The sequence below is a fragment of the Tenrec ecaudatus genome, chromosome 8 (genome assembly GCF_050624435.1).
Source record: "Tenrec ecaudatus isolate mTenEca1 chromosome 8, mTenEca1.hap1, whole genome shotgun sequence".
NCBI classification, from domain to species: domain Eukaryota; kingdom Metazoa; phylum Chordata; class Mammalia; order Afrosoricida; family Tenrecidae; genus Tenrec; species Tenrec ecaudatus.
Window position 1 is genome coordinate 113,097,683 of NC_134537.1, and position 26,388 is coordinate 113,124,070.

At 46.4% G+C, this 26,388-nt stretch overlaps 1 pseudogene; it reads left to right on the forward strand.

Moving 5' to 3' along the window:
• Nucleotides 1–13,561: 13,561 nt before the first annotated feature.
• On the forward strand, nucleotides 13,562–15,547 carry LOC142455510 (ATP-dependent zinc metalloprotease YME1L1 pseudogene; annotated as a pseudogene).
• The last annotated feature ends 10,841 nt before the right edge of the window (nucleotides 15,548–26,388 follow it).

The following is a 26,388-nucleotide window of genomic DNA, read 5'->3' on the forward strand; positions in this document are numbered from 1 at the left end:
AGCTGCTGTATAAACATGAGGTGATTCTTCCATGTTGTTTCCTCATAAAGACAATGTCGCCCAGAGGAAATGCTTGGCTTTCCTTTTGTGATAGAATAATTGGCCGGCAACATTAAACATTTTTTTCAGCTGAGAAACAAATAGTGTTCCCCCCCTCCCATTAGATTTAAAAAATCAACAATAAAGTGCTAAAATATCTTTTCAGAGCCTTGTTTTCCTCTTTTTTTTTTTAACCTGCATCTGGATCCGGGTAGAATCCAGTTGGAATGCTTGTTGGAACAGTTCCGTGTAATCCATCATGTAATAGATCACTAGCAGCTAAAAGGGGCAATGGGGGCTTTAGAACTCTGCAATCCCAAACTATTGTAGCGCTTCTTTAATGCTGGAGCCAAAACTCGCTGAATTGATACATTGACGGAAGCTCATTAAGTTGGGTTTTCATTTCCAGAAGATTGCCACCAGATTCTTCCTCCTCTTCTGTCTTGGTCTTGCAGCTCCACCGAAACCTGCCCACCGTGAGTGACCATGCTTTTTAAAAACATTAGTGACCTAGTTTCCAGCCTCAGAAGCCAGGACACCAGTATGAGAAACTGACCGAGAAGTGGCGGTATGCTGAGCAAATCACCCAAGAAGCCGGACTCTATGAAGAAGAACATGGCATTAAGTCTGGAGGGAGACTTATAACAACCTCTTATGTCATCAACCTTGCTTGATGACAGCAAAGAGACTCAGACAGCTTTCCATAGGGATGACACTTCAATACAGGAAACAAAATCTTCACATATAGGTTCGTAAGCACCATCTTGATGAATAGGGAAAATTGGAAATTGTCAAGGAGGTACTTTTGTTTTATTTTTACTTGAATCCACCATCAGCACTCACGGAGGTAGCAGTCAAGAAATCCAACAGCATGCTGTTTGGGGAAAATTTACTGCAAGAGCCCTATGTAAAGTGTGAAATAACAAAAATATTACTTTGAAGACTGAGGTACACCTGCCCCGAGCCGCGGTATTTTCAATGCCCTCAGGTGCCTGTGAATGCTGGACAAGGATGCGACCGGTCATGGAGAAATGGGCGCCTTTGAACGAGGTGCTGGAGGTGAATAGTGAAGGCCCGTGGGCCTGTCCTAAGTACAGATAAGGTTGCCGTGGAAGTGCTGCCAAGTTACTCCTTACGGTCAAAGATTTGGTCTCCCGTACTTTGCACACGCTCCGGGAAAACTACATCTCACAGAGGTCACGTGAGGCTCGGAGACCAAGAGAGAGAACCTCATGGATGCAGTGACCCAGCGATGGTCTCGAACGAAATCATTGATTTAGGAACACAGGAAAAATGGCGTCGTGAACAAAGATTCCATTTCCTTTCCATGGCTTTCTCTCTTTCACGAACATTTCTTGGGCAAAACTGACCTTCGTATAGGGAAGATCTTTCTTTGCATCTGTGTTAAGTTTGAGTATAGGAAACAAAAGTGTGCTTGATATTTTTTTTTCTTACGTGGCTCTTTAGATGATGGTCATTTGATTTACTATCGGATGGGAATGAGCTCACACAGGAAGAGGCCTCAGATTACATTAAACTTGCCCACATGGAGCCGGCATGGTGAGTGTGGAAAAGCTTTTGCCCTGGGGAATGACAGACCCGTTGCCCAAAATGATGGACGAGTTCCCTCCTGCAAATAATAAAAAACTGTGCGTGCCTGAGGTGACCCTCCCAACCCCAAGGACTTGCGCACCTGCCTGCCTCTTGCTTTCCTTCCGAGCCATTTCACCTACAGTTTCCCTCATGGGAACACATTCTTTCCCAAGAGAATGTTCTTCTTGTTGGACTGTTTATATTTTCTTTTAGACATGAAACAGTATCTGGCCTTTTGTGGATGTTTTGTCTGCTCTATTGGATTTTAAAAAATGCCATCACCTTGTTAGTGATTTTTTCCCCCTTTCATCTATTTCCTTTTCTTCTTTCATGTTCTAAAGGAAGCACATCCAAGTTCAAGAAGCAAAACCAGGGACCTTGCTCGCCCTGGTGAGCTCTGCAGAAGATCCTGCCGACGTCCTCCTCTGGTCCGTGCAACCTCTCCGAAGCTAGTTTATGTCTTGACTGATGAGCTTCCTTCTACATTTCCATCTTGACTGATGAGCTTCCATCTCCCGCTCTCTTTTGCACGAAACAGAAGATGAAACCCTCCTGAGCAGGGAAGGGAGAGAGGAGGCTGTAGAGCAGTGCTGTGCAATGCCAGCTTCACTCCTTGTCCAAACACGTGCAGCCACCCTGTGCGGTGCTATTTCTCAAAGTGCTTTGTCAACACATCAAAGAATCCCAGTCTTGCAAAGAGCCCCTAGGGACTGGCTTGACTTCCTCGCCTACTTTCTTTGTGCTGCTTTAATGTAAATACCGCACGTGGATGACTTTAAGGGACAACGTTTTATTTTTTTCACCGTTTGGAGAGCTAGTCAGAAGTCTGAAGGCAGGGTGTCAGCTTTAACGACGGGTCGGTTTTCTGTCTTGGCTCTGGGAGCAGGCCCTGGCCTCTTAAGCTTGTTTCCTGGTTCCCTGGGGATCTCATATGGAATGGCATCTGTCTCTCCCCCCCCTTTTTTTGCTTGTTTGGTTGCTTATTCAATCTCCCCTTTTATGTCATGAAAGAGATTTACTTAAGACCTAGCCTACGTGAGTACTGCCTTATTAAACATAAAAAGAAAACCCATCCCCAAGTGGGATTATAACCACAGGTTATAAACTGTACCAAAAGGAACTCACTGCATTACACGAATTCTGATTCACTGTGACCACGCAGGAGAGGGTGGAACTGCCCCTGTGGGTTCTGAGAATAAAACACTATGGGAACAGAAAGCCTCCTCATCCTCCTGAGGAGCTACTGTGGTTGCATATTGCTGGCCTCGCAATTAGCAGCCCAAGCCATAACCCACTGTGCAATGGTTAGGCTATACAACCTATGATTTGTGAGGGACATGATTCAAACCACAATACCTCCTACCTGATGAATGAACTTGGCTTCTGTCTGCCTGAAGACAAAGAACTGTCCCTCTTGAAGAGGTCCAGCCGCACTCACTTTCAGGCACCTCAAATTTCAGAAATCTCTTTCTCTTCTTGGGTCTGAAGGTTCTTCTCTGTAACTTCTCTCCGCTGGTCCTAGTCTGCCCTCTGGAGCCTCTCAGAATAAGTCCCCTTCCTTATTTCAAATTCTTCCTAAATACTTCACATGAACTAAATGAAAGCTGCCACCAGCTCTCCTAGGAGTCTTGGTGAGTACTTAGTGCTTGCCTGTTAACCAAAAGGTGGTTGGTTTGAAGCCATCAGCTGCTCCCCTGGAGAAAGATGTGGCACTCTGCTTCCACAAAGGCCAAAGCTTTGGCACTTCCAAGGGAGCAGTTCTGTTCTAACCTGCTGGCTTGCTGTGAGTTATTAATTAACTGTACAGCACCCAACAACAATAATCTTTGGGGGATCTTCTCCCATGGGGTAGTAGGAGACCTGGAGGTACAGTGGCTCTGAGTTGGGTTGCTAACCATTAGGTCAATAGTTCAAAATCACGAGCCACTCCTTGGGGAAAATATAGGGCTTTGTACTCCCACAGAGAGTTAAAGTCTCAGAAACTCACAGGAGCGGTGCTACCCTGCCTATAGGTCACTATGAGTTCCTTTGTTTTTGCTTTGTCTTGTCTCCCATGGAGTAGCTTAACAGATTACCTGCCCTAGAGTCAATGCTGACTCTTAGTGAGTCCCTTTGATTTTCTGAGACTGTAACTGTTTACAGGAGTAGGAAGTCCAGTCTTTCTTGCGCAAAGCTGCTGGTGGCTTTGAGCTGTCGACCATTTGGATCACAGCCCAGTGCATAACCACTATATCACCAGAGATCCTATGGAGTAGCTGGTGGGGTCTAACTGTTGGCAGTTCGTACATTCGGGTTAGCAGCCAAGTGATACATCACATTGCATCACATTGACTTTCCTAAGAAGGAGAGCAAATTCCACACAACAGGGAATATATCTCCTCGAGAAGACAGTACCTGAGGCTGAATCTTTGGCATAGTCCTGCATAGCTTTTTCATATGTGGATGCTGTCGCATACAACCTTGCTTGCTTAAAACATTTTTCCCTTCTGGCATGGCTGCATTGACCATTTAAAGGAATAATAAAGAAAGGGGTCAAGGCGCCTGACCAAATGGCGAGCCTGCTTTTCACACACACGATTGGTAATGGCAAGAATGTGACAGTAATGAAATTCAAGGGCAAAGGCTACAAACAGATATGCTTTACTCCCAGAATGCATATTGTCCCGTTAAAAGCAAGAAAGGATGTGGAATTAAAAATTCCATCACCCAGAGGAAGCCACTGTTGAGATTCTGGTATATTTTCCCCATGCTTATAGGCTCATGGTGACCCTAGAGGACAGAGTAGAGCTGCCCTGTGGGTTTCTGAGACTGTAACTGTTTCTGAGGATAGAACGCCTCATTATTCTCGCTCGAGGTTTTGAACTGCCGACCTGCAGCCCAGTGAGTAACCACCATGCCATCAGGACTCTTTCTAATGAGTTGGACTCAACTCCATGTCAGTGAGTGACGCTTGTATGAAAATATGTAGTGTTGGCAAAATTGGCATCAAAATATATTGAAAATGTTTTTCCCTTTACATTATGCTGTGCTTTCAGGTCATTACGTCACCTTCATAAACATGGTTTTCTCTGTTTTCACATACTGAGAAAGATATAACACATTCTCAGTTGTTAGGATTTATTTATTTTGTAGTCTTTCTTCCTTACAATAACAAACAAGGGTCCCTTTTCCATTTCAAGCTAAAAAAAAAAAACCCAGCATACACAAAAAATCAAGCTGGAGATAATGGGTCTGAAAGTGCTTCCTGAAAAAGAATTATGTAATAGCACTGTGTAAAAAAAAAAAGATATGAAACCTGCCAGGAGACGTGTCATTCATGGGTCCAGCAGAAAGCTGACTCCGAAAATGACAGGCACACAGAGTTGATGGTAAAAGAGCAAGATAACAGAAGGCCAGCAGAAAGGAGTGCAGGCATACCAGCACACAGCTTCAGAGAGGAGAGGAAGGGAGCAAGTGGCCCGCCACACACACACATGCAACCGCTGGGGGATGACCAGGTCTTCTGTGGGAAACAGACATGGTGCCACTTGATAGCTTCAGCTAACATTGTGAGCAATGTAGGGAGAATGGGGACATATTGGCAATAGCGGCAAGTGATCGAGGTCTATCCGTGAACTTTCCCAGGAAAGCAGCAAATAGTCTTGGCGATGCTACCAAGATGAGCACTTACACATGGACACGCTGGCAAGGAAAACAAGGCGTTTGGACATAGAGGACTCACCTTTTGAGGTAAGGGGAACAAAAGCAAATAGCTTAAGCTATCTGAGACCAGTATTTGAATGAATATGTGCTTTGTGTTTTACTTACTCCTCTGCAGTACTAAAGGTTACGCAGTTCACTGCCAGAAGTAGATTCAGATGTTCCTCCAACAAAGACTTACTGAGTACCCTCCGTACAGCCTTCAACAGCAACGTATTGAACACCCTCTGTGTGTTAGGTTTATTGTGCCAACCTGGCCAATTAGAACATGTGGGATTAATCAGGTCACAGTTGGATTGGAGGGCAAAGAGCTACATGGCCCGTCTCCCTCTCTCCTGCTCTCTGGTGATCAGAGCATGCTGGTGTATGCCGTTGCTTTAGCTAATTCCCTGTTTCAACCTGTTAGCTACACTACCTGTGGGCCAAGCCAACCCATGAATTGTGTCGCTAGAGCCTGAGGCTCCTTCGAGACTTGTTTGCCACACTGCTGGTGTGCACATAGGAACTTAGCATGCCAGGGGGTTGCATATTTTGTAAAGACCATAGAATGAGCCCCTCATTTGCATAAGAATATGGTAACAGAAGATAGGCACAGGTAAGTGGGAGCAAAGAATTCATGGAGCAGACAAGGCCTTAGATTCAGGCATGTTTGGACCCTCTCGGAGATGCAGAGTAAGTCAACATCTAAGATTTGTTCAACAGGCTGGTCCCAAAGCACAAGCCTTTGAGACATCAACACAAAGATGCTGCTGGAGGTTGTACAGGTGGATAAAGGTTGCCCAGGGTGAGAGTAAAGCAGGGGGTGCAGGCCAGACCATTGAGAACTGTTGAGGTTTGACTGGGCTGTTTGTCATATCATTTAAGAAGAAAGCAGAAGAAGGACTGTCCTCTTTTTGGTCCATAAAGCCATGTCCAATATGAAACAGCTGTCCTCGATGCCCGTGTATTCATTGTTCATCCCAAGAAGGCTGACCAGCTTTCCCAGGGCTGGAGAATACCAGTTTCTGGGTAGCAACTCGACTCTTCTGCACCATGTTGGCTGGGAAAGGGAAAGTGATAGCATTCTGAGACTCCAGCCAGTGCCAATGGAACACTGATGCCGAGGACAGCTCCTGGTCAAGCCCGTTCATGTGAGAAGCAGCCCTGAGCACTGGGCTCGCTAGACCAGTCGGACTGGTTTCTGGTGGGAAATGCTTTGAAACCAAGGAGGCCAATGAAATATAGAGAAGTGTATCTTCCTTCGGCCCCCACCCCCGCCTCCCCTCTTCCTGTCAATCAGCACAAATACACTGTCAGTCTCCCCCCTCCCCACCCACCTTTTTTGTTACATTGGTGTAAAAATGTAAAAAAAAAAAAATTATGATATAACTGTGGTGTGTGAAAGACAGAAGAAAAACCGGAAATCGGAGTCCACGCATGTTTGAGTGGCTGGGCGGGGACCAGGGCGGCGGGAGAAGGCAAAGCCTCTGGAGCTCTGTAGACGCCCCACCCACGAGCGGGGGGAAGGGGTGGGGTGGGGAGTGGGGGGACAGCGGGGGGTGGGGGGTGGGGAGTAGGGGGGGCTGCGGGGGGGCTGCCAGGCCTGCGCTTCTGGCCAGGTGCTGTTCTGTCAATTTTAATGGAATGCAGAGGGTTTTTTTGTTGTGTTTTTTTTTTTGGTAAAGCTAAAACAAAAATCTACATCTTATACTTGAGCCTCCATACTTAAAAAATGAAAATAAATAAATAAAAGAAGCTGGGGTGGGGAGGAAGAAAAGAAATGTGTGCTTTGCCCAGCTCTGTTGATGTTTTCTTAGAATGTGTGTCTTTTGTCTCCCAGGATGATCACTCTGGGGAAGCTGGAGACCTTTTCCAGTTTCGTCCTGTAATATGAAATCAACCTCACGCCAGTCAACCATTGCAGATGTGCTGAGACTCCCCACTCCCTGGCACACCAAGTCATTACTGTGCTAAATTAAACACGTTCAAAATATAGCATGACTTTTAAAGGACAAACCCTGTGTAAAATTACTGTGATCACATATGTATATATATGCATACATATAAACACAAATATATATGTGTTCCTTTAAGGTGAGGCTATCTACTCCCATAAAGAAATGTATAACTATGACCCCCAGGGAGGAGTTCTACTCTGTCTTATAGGGCTGCTAAGAACTGGAATGAACTTGATAACAGTGGGTTTGGGCATATGTAAATATACATACATATTTTTTTAATTGTGGAAAATAGAATTAAAAAGTAATGACTATATACCCATTTGGTTATATATAAATGACATATATATTTTTAAGTCTCTATTATGCTCAAAATAGATAAGCACCTGAACTGGCTAGTAGCCACTATTTAGGCCAGGACCTTGTATACAGTAAACTATCAATGTTGAAATAAGTCAAATAGTTCCATAATCATTATGCAGCACCTTTTGACTCTGGGGCTACATATGCAAATTCATTTATTCAAATCAATGGCATCTAAATGAGGGCGTTACTAAGAGAGGCGGGGGTTTCCAGCACCTCCTCTCTCGGTTCTTGTCATGCTTGTAAGAGGATTCAGACAAGAGGTGCCAATGGAGTGAGTCAGCTTATTAAGAAAGGGTGGTACCTGCCTGGATGGTTCGGATGCTGCCTCAGGGTGTCTGGGAGCCTCTCTCTCTGCTATCGAGTCTATGCTGACTCACAGAGACCCTAGAGGACAGGATAGAACTGCTCCTGGGAGGTTCCCAGACTGGAACTCTTCAGGAGGGTAGAAAGGCCCATCTTTCCTGCCGATCAGCTGGTGGTTTCCAACTGTTTCTCCTGCAGATCACAGTGCAACTCAGACCCACTACACCACCACGGCTCCTAATCTGGGACAGTGTCATCCCCCCACCCCCACCGCCCCTGCCTCCAAGCTGGATGGAAATACATGTTTTTATACCACTAGTGTCGGATATTCCGCTATCGTCTGGCTGTGTGTGTGTGTGTGTGTGTGTGGTGTACTTCCCCTTTGCAAATTGTGTGCCCTCACCCAAAGTTCATGCTGTGTCCTTGTCACCTGGGTTCCTCCTGCTGCCCCGCGCTCAACTCAGTCATTCGTGGGTGTTGTGCACACATCCTGCCAGGTTCAGCCCATGCCCTTTCACTGCAGACTTCTCCCTCAGTGGGGAATTCCTTCACTTTTGAAAACTATTGATTTTTAAAAAAAGAAAAAAAGGGTGTCTTCTCTGCCCATCACCTCTCTCTGTGCTAGGAATTCCTTCTACTCTCCCCTCTTTCCTCTTGCTTTGAGTCTATCTATCTATCTAGCAAGGACAACATAAATAAGATCCTTGCAAAAGCCTCTAAGAAAACAGTTTTCATGGATTCCTTGCAAATGCCGTGCTTGCAGAGACACAGAGCTGCACGTCTCCAGATGGCATAAGAATACCTTGAGATTCTCCCGGGGCAGGCAGGCGGCAACCGGGCCAGGCTGTGAGGAGCCACCGTGTCCGATTGCATGGAATTGGTGGTATGTATTGCCTGTCAGTTTGTTGTAGTGTGAGAGCTTGTGTGTTGCTGTGATGTGAGAGGCCATGTCATCATATTTCAAATAACAGTGAAAGCATCCATTGCAGACAGGTAACAGCAGAGCTTCCAGAAGAGCTGGAAGAAAAGTCTGGCAATCTCCTTCTAAAAATCAGCCAGTGTGACCACATTTGAACACGGTTGAACTTGCTTGTTTTGGACCTGCCATTTGGCAGGATGAACTGCTGGAGAAGGACATGAAACTTGGAAAAGCAAAGGGCCAAGAACGGTGAGGGAGATATTTGGTGACACGGACTGGCACAATAGCTAGCCACAATATGGGTCAGACACACCAGGGATCACGGGGATGATGCAGATCTGAGCAACATTCTGTGCTATTGTCCATGAGGCTGCGGGAAGGCACGGTCCGTCACAGGCAGATGCCTAGCTCTGTTTGAGGAGCAGTGGGGGCTGGCAATGGGTCTTAAGCAAAAGAAACATGCAGCAGTCTTTTCTTGTCCATCATAGTTTACTTCTAAACTCCCACTAAGTAAGTGTTTGCTATAAAACTGGCTATAATCTGGTTGTAAATTTTAAAACAGTGATTTAGAACAAAGTGTTTATTTTTCGTGGGAAATATTTATTTTCCCTATTTCAAATTGTAAATTGGAAGCTGTGACTTGATTTGCAGAAGATGAAGATAGATCTCTAGGAAGCTATTCTGAAAGAAGGACCCCTGGTGGGGAAGTCGGTTATGTATTGGGCTGTTAACTGCAGGGTCAACAGTTCAAAACCACCAGTGGGTCCTCAGGAGATCCTCTGCTCCTATGAAAATTTACAGCCTAGGAACCCCAGGGGCAGGTCTACTCTGTTCTAGAAACTGACTTGATGGCAGTGGGTGAGTGAGGACCAGAGAGGCAAGGATCAGGGTTACTCTTTTTATCAGAAGGGAAGAAGGCCTGATATCACAGCGAAAGAATACTTTCAGCTCTGTTTCCACTCAGGACACTCTTATGGGCAATCAAGATTTATAAAATGGCTGTGTTAATCCAGGTTATAAAAAGAGGGAACTGATTTTCTTCATTGAGATGACTTCATTATAGAGCTACCTAAGGAAGTGAAGTGAACAAGCTAGTCTCCACAGCCAAAAGGAGCTCAGAAGGTTCTGGAAGGACACCGAGGAGACACATGAGCCCCAGGGAGTGCACTCCTTAGTCACAGTTGTTAGTCATGATTTCCTACCCTCTGACTGGGTTTGGGCATTGGTTCTGTTGAGTTATGGCTTTGCCCCCTCTGAGGCAAAAGGACAGAGAAATTATGAACACAGGATCCTGAGCACATGCAGCCTGAACCCATATCCAGTGTTCTCTGCCACCTGCTGAGATGGGTGGAGGGGTGCGTGGGGGTGGGGGTGAGGAATAGGACCTCAGCCACGTGTTGGGAAGCATGGGTTGGTTCCTATATCAGGAGCCTCCTTGGCTACTTGTCTCAAAAGAGGCCAGCGGGCAAGTACTCCTCTGAAAACCATGGCCTACCATCTACGATCTCCAGAAATGCCTCTCTGGTCCTCACTCACCCACTGCCATCGAGTCAGGTTCTAGAACAGAGTAGACCTGCCCCTGGGGTTCCTAGGCTGTAAATTTTCACAGGAGTAGAAAGCTTCATTTTCCTCCAGAGGATCTCCTGAGGACCCGCTGGTGGTTTTGAACTGTTGACCCTGCAGTTAACAGCCCAATACATAACCAACTTCCCCACCAGGGGTCCTTCTTCCCTAATCCAGATGACCTAAATCACTGTCACACAGTCATTTCCAAGTCATAGCAACCCTCTATGGGGCTTCCGGGGCTGTAAACCCCGATGGGAATAGACAGCCTCATCTCCACACACCCCACTCCAGAGACTGGTGGGTTTGAATTGTAAACTTTGTGGCTGGCAGTTCAATGATTACCTGACAGCTCCACCAGAGCTCCTGCTTCAGTTGATAAAGGAAACTAAGCAGTATAAAATTAAGAGAAAAACAGTTGTTCATCATTCCAGGATGGCCTAATTCCTATTGAAACTGTCATAATAGATTTCATAATGCACTGTAAAATTAATACCATTTTAATATAGAATATATCTACTATTAATAGTCTTAAAGTGAAGCCATCACTGATATATTTGTGTCAGGTTTTTTGTATATGCATTTTTCTTTTTAATATATTCAACATATATTTTAGTTCAATTCTAATAAGCTAATATTAGGAAGTATAAGACTGGTGGTAATTTACTGAAAATAAATTTTTCTTCATGAAAAATTCAAATATAAAAATATTATAAATCCTAAGTATACACCATGTAGGATGACTGCATCATCTGAGTTGAGGAAAGTCTCATTAAAAACCTTCAATTATGCATGTGGATGACACAGCCTTGCTGGCTGAAAATGTGAAAGACTTGAAGCACTTGCCGACGAAGATCAAAGAGTATAGCTTTTAGTACGGATTACAGCACAATGTGAAGAAAACCAAAATCATGATAAATGGAGAAAAGATGGAAGGTGTCAATGATTTCATTTTTGGGGGATACGGTGTTAGACCAGGTTGATTAGAGAAACAAATCCAGGACACCCCTATATGTGTAAGAGAGCTTGATATCAAGAAGTCATTCTATTTAGAGCAACCAAGCCAGTCCAGTCCAGATCAAGTCAACACGTCCAATACTAGTCCATCAGTCTGATACTAGTCCAAATGTCCCTCTTCAGACTCATGCAGTCACATGCAATGATGCAGACTGCCGGAAGACTGCAGGCTGGTGGATGCAAATTCCCCCAGATCCAATCGCTGTGGACACATCACCAGGGCTCTGGCAGATCTCAGAAGGGTTCACCAAGAGGAAAGTGAAGGCAGAGAGATGAAGGTTCCCAGGGCCCTTCTTATGAGAAGGTCACACCCACAAAGAGGTGCCACCAGGCTGTGACCTGATTGACAGGCTAGACTCCACCCTAACACTTCTATAGATCAAGTTGACATGAAATCATGTAACTACCACAGATACACAATCAACACTCATGGAAGCAGGATAGCAATCATCCACCAGTTGTTGGACTTTGGTTTGTATCTCTTGCCTCGAGGGTACCCAATGAATGGTAACCTGGGACTACCATATACTTACTATTTTAATGTCCTCCTTGCTTTATTATGATATGTTTTAATCTGCTAGGCATAGTTCTGCTCCTGTCAATGAATATTATATAAAGTTTTGCCCTGTCACCAAGCCTCATTGTTTGTGTAACTAATGTCTGGTCACAAGTCAATAATTCGTGTATTGAGGTGTATAGCTAGCCTATACTTGTGTGATTTCCTTTTCTCAACTATGTTTTAAATTCTATACCATTGGCTAAATTAATGGCACTATCAATAGAATTACCTTATGCCGCCCGGGGATAAATGATAATGTTCTCTAATATAAAATGACAATGATGTCTCTAAGATGAACCAGAGACACATACAAATAATAGATAGATGAATAGATTTGGGGTTCACATTTAATTCTGGTCCCAACCTAAGAAAAGTTTGTTCTTATAATATGGTCCTGTTTGGTGCTTGCCCTTGTGAAGAGAACACTGAAGATATGAATGCTATAGCAAAGTGTGAAGAAGAAACTAGATGGTGCCCGGCTATCAGAAATAATAGCATCTGAGGTCTTAAAGACTTTTCTTCAAATAAGGAGTCATCCAAGTGAGATGTCAACTAAGTCTGCATGGAAAAAGCACACCACCCTGTATGATCCAAAGATTATAAATAATATAACCTAAATCTAAAGGAGGGAATTATATCAGAGCTTAAATTGTGAACACCTAGTTTGTAGAAAGCTGTACAAGACCATGGAAGCTCAACGTCCATTTTCAGGGTCCACACGTAGATTAAGCCTCTGGGGAATCCTCTCTGACCAGAGACCAGGAATGTCACAGCCTTGCTATCATGCAGAATGCATTGGACAGTGGATTACCGGATGTAGTTAGGTTAAAATTTAACACCTTATCATTTGATCTCCCTTTTGATCCATTATAAATTTCTTCTAGTTTTTAAATGTTCTTCTTTTTAAAATTGAGGGTTTCCTCCATTTTACTTAATTGTTGTTAGCTTTTTGTTTTTAGTTTGCTTGTTATTCTGCATATGAAAATCCAGGATAGGTGAATCTATAAAGATAGTAACTGGATTAACGGTTCCTTGGGGGTATGGCGGGGAAGTTGGAAAGAAATGAATAGCTGATAATGGAATCCAGGTCAGATAGACACCTCAGGAACAGAAATGGGAATACTAATACCAGGAGGGCAGGGGAAATGTGGGAAGAGGAGGGAAGGAAGGGGGAACCGATCACAATGATTAATATATAACTCCACCACCACCACTCCCACCCCACTAAGGGGAGGAACAACAGAAACCATGGGGGAAGGGAGACAGCAGTTGGTGTAAGATATTAAAATAATACTTTATCATTTATCAAGAGGTCATGAGGTTGGGGGTCAGGGAGAGAAAAAAGAGGAGCTGAGACCAAGGGCTCAAATAGAAAGTAAATGTTTACAAAATAATGATGGCTACATATGTACAAATATGCTTGATACAATTGATGTATGGATTGTTGTCAGAGCTGTAAGAGCCCCCAATAAAATGACCTTTTAAATAAAGAAGAGGTGAGCACAGGAGCCTTTTCGGCAGTTGGGAGAGGTCGCTGAGGGCCCCGAGGTGTTTTCCCTGTCGAGCATGGTTATGGTTCCTCTAAGCCACCTTATCAATGCCTTCCACCCACCAAAACACACACCTATTTCTGTCAGTGCATCAGTTCCGCTAAACCAACACCGAGATGCAGTTGTGGAGCACGAGACTCCCAGCAGCGAGGTTTTTCAGATGACTTTACTACTTTATGTCCCTCTTGCTTATACAGACGACATTCAAGAACTCTTCAAAGCAATTGTTCACATCTTCAGTACTCGCCAGTTTTTATACTGTCTCGGGGTTTTCAGACTTTGAAATCACGAACACGGCGTCTACCGCCCACCTCCGAGAGACTAGCAGAAACACAGCGTGCAGCACCATCTTCTGTAAAGGGGTCCCTTTCATGGGACAGAGAATCCGATGCTGAACGTTTGGACAAACTCATGAAAACCAACCATCCCAGAAGCTCACCCAGGTGCAGTTAAAACTGGGTCTGGCCGCGGGTGTTCTGAAAGCTCGGGCATTGACCCAAAAAACCAGTGATTCTCTAAAGCGAACCTGGCTGGTTCTCCTTGTTCTGTTGCTGCTTGGCATTGATGGACTATGAGAAAACCCATTTTTGTCTGTCTGACTCCGGACAACCACGGAGCTTGATTCTGCAGTAGATCCTGTCCAAATGAAAAATGTAACATTTGAACATGTTAAAGGAGTGGAGGAAGCTAAACAAGAATTACAGGAAGTTGTTGAATTCTTGAAAAATCCACAAAATTTTACTGTGCTTGGAAGTAAACTTCCAAAAGGAATTCTAGTTGGACCAGCAGGGACTGCAAAGACACTCCTTGCCTGAGCTGTGGCTGGAGAAGCTGATGTTCATTTCTGTTGTGCTTCTGGATCAGACTTGGATGAGATGTTTGTGGTTGTGGGAGCCAGTCATATCAGAAATATTTTTTAGGGAAACAAAAACAAATGTTCCTTGTGTTATATTTGTCGATGAATTAGATTCTGTTGATGGGAAGAGAATGAATCTCCAATGCGTCCATATTCAAGGCAGACAATAAATCAACTTCTTATTGAAATGGATGGTTTTAAACCTAATAGAGGTGTTATCATCATTTCCCAGAGGCATTAGATATTGCCCTGATCCAGCCTGGTCGTTTTGACATGCAAGTTTCAGTTCCCAGGCCAGACGTGAGAGGTTGAACTGAAAGTTTGAAATGGCATCTAAGTAAAATAAGGTTTGATCAGTCTGTTGATCCAGACATCATAGCTCGAGGTGCAGTTGGCTTTTCTGGAGCAGAACTAGAGAATCTTGTGAACCATGCTGCATTAAAAGCAGCAGTTGATGTAAAAGAAACGGTTACTATGATGGAACTAGAGTTTTCCAAAGATAAAATTCTAATGGGTCCTTAGCGTAGACGCATGCGGACGGATAACAAGAACAAAACCATCACCGCATAGCATGAATCTGGCCGCGCTACCATGGCATCTTCTACTAGAGATGCATTGCCTATCAACAGAGCCACAGTCATGCCACGAGGCCCAACACTTGGGCACGTGTCCCTGTTGCCTGAAAATGACAGATGGGATGAAACAAGAGCCCAGCGACTTGCACAGATGGATGTCAGTATGGGAGGAAGAGCGGGAGATGAGCCTATATTTGGAACTGACCACATTACAACAGGGGCTTCCAGTGATTTTGATGAAGAGCTAAAACAGCAAACCAAATGGTTACCAGCTTTGGGATGAGTGAAAAGCTTGGAGCTATGACCTGCAATGATACAGGGAAACGGAGTCCAGAAACCCAATCTGCTATTGAACACGAAACGAGGATACGTCTAAGGGACTGATGAGCGAGCTAAACCTATCTTGAAGACTCATGCAAAGGAGCATGAGAATCGAGCAGAAGCGTTCCCGGCCGCTGAGACCTTGGATGCCGAGGAGATTCAACTCGTTCTTGCGGGGGATAGTGGAAGTGAGATGGTAACTGTGCTGACGACGACAGCACACCTGGTCTTGTTGCAAAAGTCGCGGTAGGATTGTTGGAGTCCCCTGTGGCGCTTTGCCGCCCTTACTGGGATTAAGGACGTGAACCACTTTGTCAGTCTTTTGTCACATTTATCCAATTTTGGTCATTCTCATGATGACACCTAGTGTAAATTGACAACGCATAGCAAACATGTTCAAGGACATAAAGAACCATCAGGATTGAGGGAAAAAAAGAAGAAATAAAATGCATTGTAACTGATGGCGACATCAACTGTACAATTAAGCTTGATCTAATTGAATTATGGATGTTATCATATCTGTAAGAGCTCCCAATAAAATGATATTAAAAAGAAATAAAATGTATATGAATTTAAAATGTAAACAGAATGAATACAAGAAAGAAGAGAATATTCTAAAATTGATTGTGGTAATGATTGTACAACTGTTTTCTTGAAGATTGAACTGTATGATACGGGGTAATGTGCCAATAAAACCATTTTGGAAATAATCAAGTGACTGTTACATTGCATTGGGCAAGCCTGCTGCACAAGATTTCTTTAAAGTGCTGAAGAACAAAGAGGTCACTTTGAGGGCTTCAGTGTGTTGACTAAAGCAAGGTATCTCTGAGCACCTCATAAGTATGTGAAAGCTGGATTGTGAAGAAGACGCAGGAACAATGGATGCATCTGATCGATCACTGGTGGACAGCACTGAAAGTTCCGTGGACTGCCGGAACAGACCAGTCTGTCCTTCAGTAAGCACAGACTGGTGAGGGGAATGGTGAGACTGTCTCACATCCTCTGTACGTGTTATCAAGAGACCCCAGTCCCCGGAGAAGGGCATTGTGCTTAGGAAAGTTAGAGGGTTAGCTGCAAAGAGAAAGACCTCGAATGCGATGGGTGGTCACCATGGCTGCAAATGGGCTCAAACATACAACGGTGAGGCCGGAGCAGGCCAGCCAGCGATTCCTTTTGTTGTGCATCGGGTCACTGAGTCAGGGTCACTAGGGTCACCTGTGAGATCACACCTAACAACATAACACAACCCTCAGAGTTAGCAACAATGGAAGTTAGGCCTGTTTATTTATTTTTTCTTTCTTTTTCTCTGGGATATGAAAGTTAAATTCTAATATTCAAAAAGAAAGAGCTCTTAAAAATCTAGCTGTCAAACAGGAAAAGTTAGGCTTCTCTAATATACAAACATTCTTTGCATTTTCACACACACACACACACATCAAATTGATTACAGCTCACGGTGACTCCATGATGACAGAGTAGTAACTGAGCATAAATCATTTGTGTCACACAAGGGTTCTGGTGGGAGCTGGGGAAATACTACACCTAGAAGAATTTGTTGTTTTCCAGCTTCCAAAAAAGCATTGGTCATTTAGTCCACAGACCTCAAAGAAGTCCACCCATGAGCTGCAGCCAAACATTTAAGCACCCCCAAAAGTGGTGCAGACTTTTACATGTTTTATTACGTGGACAGGTTGGAGAATGTCGGGGGTACTGCAAGCTTCTATCAGATTGCCATAGAAGCCAATTACCTAGAGAAGCTTAAGACCACGCACTGCCTCTTCTCTATCCTGCAAGCATAACATTTCCATTTCTGGGCCAATTTTCCATATCAAAACCTGGTACACCTCCAGGATGCCTTCCCTGAGCATCTCACTTACACCGACTTCCTTCATATTTTCTTACAGAACGCCAGCCCCCTTTAGTGTGTATTACAGTCTGTTTAGACCCCATTCACTTGACAAGTGCTTGTCAGGTCCGTTGTACGGTCAGTTCCCACTCAGCCACTCTGGGGGTGCACAGCCGACTGCTCCATGGGGTTTTCAATTTTGTGACTGTTGTGGAACAGAGGGGGCTGTCTTCCAAGGCTTCTCCAGGTGGACTCAAAGTGACAACCCTTTCACCTCATAGTCAAGTGTTAGCTATTGTGCCACGCAGGAACTCCTGCCAGGGCACTGTATGTTCTGTCTCCTGTTACACTGTTAGAACAAATGAAGACACATTGTAGTTGCAACTCCAGTCAGTGGAAACCAATAGGAGCAGTACACCATTCAGCTCAAGAACATGCCAAACCAGGTGTAATTTTCCCCCTTTTAAATATAGGGAAAGGGGACATGAATAGTCAAAGGAAATGTCCATTTGATTATCCTAGGCGTGGCAATAGGAGCCCTGGTGGCGTAGTGTTTATGAGTTCGTCGGCTAACAACAAGGTCAACAGTTCCAGACCACCAGCTGCTCCTTGGGAGAAACATGGGCTGTCTACTCCTATAGAGTTTCAGTCTAGAGGGGCAGTTCTGTCTTGTCTTACAGGGTCACCGTGAGTCAGAATCAACTTGATGGCAGTGGGTTTTGTTTTTTGAGGCATGGTAGTTAAAGGTCCAATCCAAGATCCCATCCCACCCTCACTCCAATATAGTGTGACACTAGAAAATTCTTCCAGAATCACATGCTGACCCCCACCAACTCTTTGACACATCAGTGCCCACAAAGAGCCACCACTGGAAAAACAACTCAACCTGAAGTCTCCCCCGCACTTCATGGGGTCAGTGGCATCAACCTCTTGTACAAAAGGCCAGGAGAGCAATCACTGACGGCCATTTAGTGTTTGATTCAGTGTATCAGGCCCCCTGAACAGGGATAACTGGTGTTTAATAAAAGAAAACCCAAATCCTCTCACAGCTATACTCATCAACATCCTAATAAAGAGAGGACAATTTGAAGTTGTCAAAGATGGCATTTTATTTGGACCACAATCTAGGTCCATAGGGGCAGCGGTAAGGACATCAAAAGATGTACTGCCCTGGGCAAAGTTGCTGCATAAAAACCTCTTTTCCTCTTCGCTTAAAATCAAAGCTGTCACTTTGAGGACAGCGATGTACTTGACTCAAGCCATGGCATTTTCGGTGACCTCATACGCTTTGAAAGCTGGACAATGAATAAGGGCGACTGAAGAATTGGTGGCTTTGGATTATGGTGCTAGAGAAACATGTTGAATAACAAATCTGTTATTTAATAAACACAGTTGGGATACTCCTCCGGGGAGGATGGGAAGATGAGATTTGGGACATGTTATCTGAAAGGACTGGTCCCTAAAAAAGGACCTGCTTGGGAGAGGGTCAGTGAAAAGAGCAAGGCCCTCAATGAGATGGATTGACACAGTGGACTCAAGAATCCCAAGGATGTGAGGATGTCGCAGGACCGGGCAGCGTTTCCTCGTGTAGGGCACAGAATCCACAGCAGTCAGAAGCAAGAGGACAGCACCAAGAACAGCAGTATACGTTTGGAAGACGGGGCAGGACTCAACACTTGTTACAGAAGCAGCCCTGGGGCCTTGCCCAGAAACTTTCAGTCCTTTCTGATACACCTTCCTCCGAAGGGTCTAGCTTTGCCACACTCTTAACATGTAGATCAGAGGACATTTCGGTGAAAAGATCTGGGCAGTGTGAAGCGGTCACACCTTGAATCTACCAATCTCTCTCATCTTCAGGGCCCTCCAATAGCCATGGGGGGCATTTCGGGTGAAGTCGATTTGTGCAAGGACCACATGGAAATTGCCCCACGTAGGTGGCACGCAACAGCTGGACGTTGCTGTCATCCAGGTGCTGCGCTGCCGCCCGCCCAGGTGTGCCCGCCTTGGCGCCCTCCCCCACGCGGGGCGGGCCACGCTAGGAGGGGCCGAGGAGCGCCACCTTGTCCCCAGGCTGGGAGGGCGGGGCAGAGCCTCACCCGGTCCGGCTGGGCGGGGCCTTCCCCGGGGACCGGGCGGGGAGGCCGGCCCTCCCCCCACCCCCCCTCGCTGGCTGCACAGCCTCCCGGTCCGGAGGCGTCGCGTGCCCGGGTCCTGGGGCTGCGGAGCCCAAGCGCCGCCTCCGGAGAGGTGAGGGCGGGTCGGGGAGACGCGGAGGGGGTCACGGGCTGCCCCCCCCCCGGGAGGCCGCTGCGAGCCCCCCTTCGCGCGGAGCCGGGACGGCGGCGGCGGTGCCGGGAGGAGGGGCTGGCGGCAGCGACACCCCTGCTGCTCGGCCGCCCCACGGCGGCCCCGGGGGCCGCGCAGCAACTTCTCCTCCGAAGCCCCGACACGCCCGGGCGCGAGCTCACCCTCGGGCACGCGCGTCCCTCCGCGCGGGCGCGCGCTCCGTTTCCTTTCCACGCTCCCGGCCCTGCGCGCGCTCCCATGCAGGTCCCGAGGTGGACGTGACACCGGATCCGGCTCCGGGCGCCGCCGCCGAAGCGGAGATTCTCGCGGGTGCGGGCGAACATTTGCACGCCGGGCCCGGGCGGAGCTGCCCGCCCCAGTGCACTGCCCACCGTCCGCAGCGGGCGCCGCGGGAAGCCTCGTCCCCCCACCCCGCACCCGAGTTCTGCGCGCCCGGCCGCCGGGAGGAGGGGGCGCGACAGGTCGCCGCTCCGCGCGCCTGCAGCGGGAGCCCCTGCTCTTCTCGCTCAACGTGACCCGATCGCCTGGGAAACTTGGATGCTAAACAGGCGAGGCTGCCAGCGCGGGAGCGGGAGCAGGGTGCGGGGTGGGCTTGATGTCCGACAGGACAGGTTGGTACTCTTGGCGGGAGGGGGCATGCGCAGTGTCTTGTAGGTGACAGTGAATTTGAATTTTATGGAGTGCACGTGCATCTTTCCATTTCGAAGAAGACCACTTGGGTTATTTTTAACCAGCGGAATTCAGGCCATCTAAGATAACCTGAAGCCAGAAAGTTTATAAAACATACTTGATTTGTCTACCTGAAATGTATTGAAATAGGCAGACCTGATAACAAAGAATCCGGTTTGAAATGCCCAAACTGGACTGTAGGATTTGTCTGTTATTATATATATATATGTCATTTTATGTGGCCTGGGCTCCTTTTGGTAAATTCTGTAGAAAGAAGGGACGATTCAGCATTCACGTGCAAAACGGCACATTGGTGGATGATGTATGGATTTAATTGTGTATAGACATTTTCCAGGGGCTGAAGAGCTAGAAGATGTTGCATCGCTCTAAGGTTAAGGTTATCGGCATTGTTCTAGATAGCAGTAGCGGGCACTGAACCCCGTGCTTCTGGCGCTTTTAAAGCTGTGACTTTGGCTTACCAGCATATCGAATCTTTGACCTTCCTAATGTGTTTTGAACTTCGTGGAAGCCAGAGTTCTGGCCCTTTTTTGCCCTTGATGCCTGGCTGGAAGTGCATGGGGAAAGGGCTCCCTCGCTGGCGGTGCTGAGAGGTGCTTAAGGCTGTTCCAGAGGCTGGAGGACCCCTTTAAGAAGTCTCAGAGTCTGAGAGTCTGTGGGTGGCCACTGACTGCATGTGACTTATGTTAAAGGAGACCTGGGCAAGTTAGAGAGTACCATGTCACTAGGGAGACTGCTCAGGAGAACTGCCAGGTCATGAATGCATTTGGTCAGACTTGGAAAGGGACCTCTCTCCAGATTTCTTGCCCTAATTCAAAAGAAATCCCAATTCTAGAGACACTCAGTGACTGTAATGGTGTTCTTTGAAAATACTTATATCTATTTGGGGGTTTCATAATATAGCTAACGAATTGACATAGCTCAAAGGTCTTAATAATATGTCATTTACCAGAAGAATGTAAATTCAAATACTAGATCTGTGTAGTTAACGCTGCCTTAAGATGGGGCCAGGGAGGGAGTTCTCAGGGAATCTTAAATCTGTGTTTATGTCTAAAGTCGTGGGGCCGTTGTTGGACTACTTTCCTTAAGGTCTGTGGTTCAAACCCACCACCTGCGTGGAGGGAGAAAGTCGAGGTTGTCTGTACCCATGTCGAGTCGCAGCTTTTCTGAAACCCCCTCTGGGGTGGCTATGAGTCAGAATCGGCTGTGGTGGGTTTGGGTATGTTGTGTTGTTTTTCATTGTTGCTGTCGCCATTGTTCCCATGCCAAATCACACTGGAGGGGGGCGGGGGAAGGGGGGAGGGATCAAGAGGACTCTTAAGAATTATCCAGATGAGCCTACATATTCGATCAGACCAGAGCATGTACACGTGTACAGGTAAGAGCTGGAAACACAGGAATCCAGGACAGATAAACCCCTCAGGACCAATAATGGGAGTAGCGATGCCACGAGGGGAAGGGAAAGGTGGGGGAGAAAGGAGGAACCAATCACAATGATCTACATAGAATCCCCTCCCTGTGGTGACGGACAACAGAAAAGTGGGTGACGGAGACATCAGACAGTGTAAGACATGAAAAATTTTTTTATAAATTATCAAGGGTTCATGAGGGAGGGAGGGGAGGGGAGGAGAGGAAGTGGGGGAAAATGATGAGCTAATACAAATGGCTCTAGTAGAATGCAAATATTTTGAGAATGATGATGGCAACAAATGTACAAATGTGCTTGACACAATGGATGGATGGATGGATTATGATAAGAGTTGTGTGAGCCCCCAATAAAATGATTTTTAAAAGAATTATCCATCCCTATGATATTTCTGATGAGTGGATAGGTGAGTACTTATATGCACTTCCCTCAGGAGAAAAATGGGCTTTCCCCTCCCATGAAGTGCACCAGTCTCAGAACCTCCCAGGGCAGTTCCACCCTGTCCTGGAGGATCTCCATGCGTCCGCATCCACTGGATGGCAGTGAGGAAATGCGCTTCATTGGTGAAGAATTCATGTGCAGCCATAGAGAGCTATCTGTTGTCCCCAAAGGTAAAGGCTCCATCACGCTGGAAGAAGGCATTGAGGGCTGGGCACTCTTACTTAATACACAGGATCTCAGGGTTGTGGGAAAGTAACGATGGAATCTTCATGCTTACTGCATGCTGTTGTTCACACTTTGTACGTAAGACTTGAGTTAAAACTTTCATGGCCACCTAGGGCAGGGGTCCTCAAACTTTTTAAACAGGGTTAGTTCACTGTCCCTCACACCCGTTGGAGGGCCAGACTATAGTTTTTTAAAAAAAACTATGAACAAATTCCTATGCACACTGCCCATATTTATTTTGAAGTTAAAAAAATGGGGCAAAAACACCCAGGGGGCCCGATCAATGCCCTCGGCGGGTCGCATGTGGTCCTCGGGCCGTTGTTTGAGGACGCCTGATCTAGGACATGGTATAATGGCATGGCATGCTGATTCCCTTCCTAATGATTATACCATGCCCTCCATTGCTGTAAGAGCGTTGGCTGCTGTAGTGCATTGTCAAGTTCACGCTGGTAGCTCTTGTCCGCGAAATCTTGGATTTTTACTCCGAGAAAGATGGTGTGAATGTCTTGAAAGACTGAGGGATTTATTGAAGGACAGCCTGGAGGAATGGAGCCCGATTCTGGCAAAGCTGTTCTTGCTGAGCCCGAGAGGGTGGTGATGCTAACTAGCAGGTGGGATAGTGCTCAGCTTTTGTGAGGCTCGTCTCTGGATTGCATAAGAGAATTCATTGCACAGAACCCGAGCTATGCAGTCTTCTAAAGAAGCTCTCACAATTCACAGTGAGTACTCCTTGCGCACTCAGAGAAACATAATCTCTGAAAGAGAAGGAATTTGAGAATCGGAATGAAATTCGTGCCTTGAATGCCAGCTCTGAGACGTTTCCTCCTTTGTGGAATCGAGATGAGGGACCCTTCTCAGTTGGTTTTGTAAGGAGCAAATGGAATAGTAGGTGTAAAATGCTGAACAGGGTCAACATAGGGTGAGTAGTCGGAAAGAGCAGTTCTGAGCAGACGTAGAAACGTGTTGGCCTCACTGTGGTCTCCCAGAGCCTCAGAGAAATTGCTGCCTGAGTGCCCATGGGGTTGTGCACCTGGGTAAATGGATTGTTCCCAGCTCTCCTCCGGGCGGTCCTCCCAGTTCTCCACTTGCATTTCTTCCTCCCATCTCCACCTTAAATGGGCCTTTGGCTTAAAAAGGAGTTGCTTGTGGAGGTTTTGGCGATCATAATATGATGGAAGGGGGCAGGAGAAGATGGCTAATTCAGATGCTAAAATAGAACGGAATGAAATAGCTTCTGTTGATGCCCTTAAGGAGCCCTGGTGGTGCCATGGTTAACTGCTTGGCTGTAACCAAAAGATTGGGTGTTTGAACCTACCAGTGGCTGGTTGGAAGGAAACTCCCTAATGATCTGCTCCCAAAGGGAATACTGCCTAGGAAGTCCCTGGGGGCAGCTCTGCTCTGTCCTGCATGATTGCTGTTGGGTGCAGTGGACACAAGAGCACACCACGACAGTGCCACCATCTTTCCGCCAGGACTCTTTCATTTGAAGTAAAAACTTCACCCAAAATTCAAATCAAACCCACTGCTACTGCTAAGTCCATTTAAGTCACCCCAGTCCTATTGGAGAGAGCAGAACTGCCTCCCTAGGTTACCAAGGGTGTCATGTTCACAGAGGTGGAGTACAACATCTTTCTCCCATTGCGTGGCTAGTAGATTTGGGCTAAAAGCTAAGGAGTTACCCGTGGCACCACCTGGTCTCCGTGTCTCTCTGACTGCTTTAGGGTTCATCCTGACTCGTGGCAACCATACAGGACAGGGTAGAACTGCCCCAGTGGGCGTCTGAGACGGTCACTCTTTGTGGGAGGAGAAAGCCTCGTCTTTCTCCCAGGACTCCCCGTAGTCAACATAGCTTGAGAGTAATCCGCTGTCTGCCCCTGCACTGTTAGGACATGAAGATGCCGTTTATGGAGAGCATCCGCTGGGCGTTAGAGATGAGGCCGTTGGATGGTGGCTATGAAGCAGCAACAGTGTTCATTCTGTTCCCAGTCATGTCACGTTTCCAGATTTCTCAGGTGCCAATGGCACTGTGCCAAGCACTGGGGACACAATGGCAAGAAAAACAGCTGAGCCCTGCCCTCGTGGCAAGAATGGCAGTGGGGACAAACAAGAAACCCCATCACGATAGCCGGTGCTGCTGGGAGAGATGTGGAGAGTTGACCCATGGGAGAAGAAGGTCAGGCTGCATGCGTCAGGACGTGAGCCTGGGCTGTCACTTGTGAAGGGGGAGAAGAACAGAAAACATTGCTGCACGGCACCTGGCAAGATCCTGGTGTGTGTGTGTGTGTGTGTGTGTGTGTGTGTGTGTGTGTGTGTATGCGCGCACGCGCGTGCCAAAGGGAGTGGCGGGGGTGACATCTACAGTAGGAAAAACAAGTGTCTCTGAAGGAAAGGGGGATATTGTGTAAATGAGATAGAGCAGCAGACCTGCACTCCCTCCCTGCCTTATGTGTAAGAAGATCAGGTTTGGTATCTTAAGACTTTTTTTGTCCTTCCCAGCTAATCTGTCAAATGTTAAAAAGGCTGTTTATAATCATTTTGTTTAGCTGGTCAGAGACTCAACACACATTTACTGTAATTGACAAGTTTGCAAGCTCGCTGTATTAATTATCTGAGTTTAAAACCATTTGGATTAATTTCCCTTTAAAAATATCTAGCAGAGGCTTGTGTGAAGCACTAATTTAGTATGTGTTCAATTAGCCTATATATAAATATAGATCCAATTTGAATCTACTTATCTATTAAGGAAAGTCTTAGGGGCTGATTCACTTCCTGTTTCTCGTGTGGAGAAGCTCACTGGGGCTTTTTTGGGAGAAACCCTGAGCTCATCTCTGCAGGGCAGGCAGCAACATTCATCCTGGGTGGATTGCTCGCTGGCCCAGTCCAGTCAAGGTCACTTGCAGGGCTGCCCTAAAATGCACCCAAACCCAGGGGCTTAGTGCCACAGAAAGATATCTTTTCCCCTTCTGGGGGCTAGAAGTCTTAAATGAAGGTGTCACGAGACCCATGCACTGTGAGAAGCCTCTGGTCTCGGGGTGAAGTCTGGTGTCATGCCTGTCCCTGAGTAGAAGCCAGCAGTCCCTGGCACTGGCTTGCAGATAACGTAGTTCCGGTTGACCTCCACTGTCACATAGCTTTCTCCCTGGGTCTGGATCTGCAGTTCTTCATTTCTCAGAACCCCATTATGCCTATTGGATTAGTACCCACCTCCTCCACTGTGACTGCATCTAAAGTAATTCCACTTGCAAGGAAGCTGCTTCCAAACAGGGTCCAGTTCTCAGGTCCCCGAGGGACATGCATCTTGGGGCACATTATCCAAACCAACGCAGCCCTCTTCCCCACCACCCTGATTTTATCTCTTCCATTCTGTCGGTTGTTTTCATATCTTACACCGCCCTCTGTCTCCCTTCGCCCATATTTCTGTTGTTTGGCTCCCTGGAGGGAGGGGTTTATACATCAGTCATTGCGATCGGTTCCACCTTCCTACCCTCCCCCCTTCTCCCTGCCCGTATGGTAGTGCTACTCCCATTACTGATCCTGAGGGGTTTGTCTGTCCTGGATTCCGTGTGTGTCTAGAGCTCTTATCAGTAGCAGTGTACATGCTCAGGTCTAGCCAGATTTGTAAGGTAGAACTGAGTCATGATAGGGAAGGGTGGGAGGAGGAAGCATTCAGGAACTTGAGGAATATTGTGTGTTTCGTTGGTGCTATGCTGCACCCTGGCTGGCTCATTTTGTTCTGTTTTAGAAGTGGTTGGCTAGGGCTTTTGGAAATCCTTGATCCAGAATGATTTATTGATAAATAAATGGAAGATTGGGCTGGTTCTGTTAATAAAACCCAGCTAAGAAAGAACACTAAAAAAGTATTCTTTTAGATTAAAAAAGATTTCTATTGTTCTTCTCTCCGTAAATTCTCTGTCCTCACCTGCTTCCCTTCCCCCCAGTCTTCTGGAACATGCATCTTTGTAAAGAAATTGCCTTTTTCTCATCTCAGAAAAATGCCTGTGTCTCCCTCCTGCACATCCTCTGAAACAGCCAATGTATCATTGTCTATTCTTAGTTATTTAATTGCTCCACCTGAGCGTTCCTTGTGGAGAAAGGGCTATTTTCTGTTTTCATTTCACGTGTGGCTGATGGTCTCTCGCAGTTGCATTTTGTCATGCTG